Consider the following 2275-nt stretch of genomic DNA (forward strand, 5'->3'; position numbering starts at 1 on the left):
AAAAACCCACTTCATCCTAGCGAAAAAAACATTATGGCTGTGACATCCATGGAAGTTATAACTTCCATGGCAAATCCATGCAATCTGCTGCCATTSTTTTGACTGGTGTTTCCCAACCACTGTCTTCAAGGATCACTGCCCTCCATTTTGTAGAAGTTCCCATGCTTCAACACACCTAATTCAGATGATTGCAGTTAAGCAAATGCTTGATGGCTGATATCAATTGAAATAAAACTGCAACCAAGAAAGCCAAAGAATCAAGAATAGCAGTGACRCAAGAGCTACAAAGGTTAAAGCAACATTAATAAACTAAAGAAAACTTTTTCAACTTTTGAATGTGGGCTAAAAAATATCTCTATATCTGAAATGTAATGCCTATTTCTTAAAGTAGCAGCATACTGCCATAATTTCCCACAAATATTTATAATTCTTACGTTTGCATGGTGTTCCTACACTGACTCATTATCCCAACTTTGWAGTTTCACTGTCTTACAGTAGCAAAAGAAGAGAACAGCAAAAGCAGCTGAGTTGGCAGCAGTCCTGAAATACCAGGCATGCTGTTGTATCTCTGTCTGCTGTGGGTGTTGTTGACACCATTCACTCATTTGTAAAGTACCACTTGTCTATTGGTCTGGTAGCTCTTGTGAGGTAGAGGTGGGGGAGGAAGTGAGCCATGCTGTGTGACAGAAAATAGAAAATGGAAAATTCCTGTTTGAAGTGCAGTCGTCGTTGTTGATCAGGTGTGAAGTGCAAAGCAGCTGCTGGTGCAGCTGAAGCGCCTCCACTGTGGCACCCCAACTGAGACTGGGGCCCAAGGCTGGTAACGGGTCACCCAGATTCTTATCACCAAAGCCTGCTTCATCATTTTTGCACCAGTTACCAAAGGAAATTTGGCACAAAAAGAAGGTAATTTTTGTGCCAAACAAATCATGTTATAATTTGTCTATATTTYTGTATTTCTTTAATCTGATTCACCCAGTTAAAACTTCTTCACCATAACAGAGGAAGGATCAAAAAGCATGAAAATTACATMTTTGACATTAAAGTCCATAACCACACTTTGATGTTATTACAGCCAAATGTGAATGAAAAAAGGATCAATTTCATTCATACTAAAGCAAATGAAGATGTCTTTATGTTTTACGTCATCAAYTGTAGAAATCTATAGACAAATTAGAACTATCTAGAGACTTAACATTTACTTTAAAAGATACCTATGCAGCCTCATGACTATTGCTCAAAGAGTAGTTGCAATGTGGATCATTCAATAGACAGACGGACGGATGGACGGACGGACAGATAGATAGAACTTTACTGTTGGCAGCAGTATGTCAGACAACAAAGGACAGTGCACAATTGCCTAAAGTGTAAATATTATAGTTAAATAAACAAACAGAAAAARTGATGTTTTTAATAATTACAACATTTACTGTCTCATTGTAATGATTTCATTAAGTCTGTTATTAAACTCCTTGCATTGGCCTGCTGTCATGAGTTTTCTACTTCAGCTACAACACTGGGMACACTGTCCCCTCACTAAAAAGCAGCAGGGTAATAACTCAAAGAGGCCTCAACTAAAGACCTGTGGAGAGAGGAGACATGAGAGCAGAGAACATATAGAGCCATTAGAAACTTTGAAGTCCAGTTGGATGGGTTGGAAGAGCTACATTTTCCTCCATCTTTCAGCGACCATGTATAGATGTCTATATAATCTTGTTGAACACCTCTGCAGTGTTAGGGTATCTATAGAGTGATAKACTTTAAATAGTTTTAACTATTAAACTAAAACTTCCTATGTCATGATCTGTGATACTTTGGTTTTATTAGTCAAAACTTCAGTTCAAAACCTTTTTTCTTAGGGTTTACTAACGTTTYGTTTGTGATTTCTTGCTCATCTCTGTCATCATTCTGGGTGTAACTTGTTCTAGTCTTCSTTCTGTTGCTGAGCTTCAGCTATGGTGCTTTTGATAATGAGACTCACTAGTCTTACATTCCAGTTATCAATTCCTGTGGCTTAAAAGCCTGTCTTCTCCTCTGTGCTACAAGGCTACAAGGTTCAGACTTTTCTTTCAATTGTCTCCTTCCATTTTGAGCTTCCTTTCATCTTCACCTAGTCACTACACTAAGGTTCTATCAAGCCACACTACATTGTGGCACCAACACGCACCTTTATGCTCCACACCAGTGATCTGCCAAAATTCCTGCTTTTACAGCAGGGTTCACATATGCACTGTATTCATTTTATTAACAGCAAGGGGGTGTACTTAGTTTTTTC

Source organism: Poecilia reticulata, linkage group LG9, assembly GCF_000633615.1.
Source record: "Poecilia reticulata strain Guanapo linkage group LG9, Guppy_female_1.0+MT, whole genome shotgun sequence".
Classification (NCBI taxonomy): domain Eukaryota; kingdom Metazoa; phylum Chordata; class Actinopteri; order Cyprinodontiformes; family Poeciliidae; genus Poecilia; species Poecilia reticulata.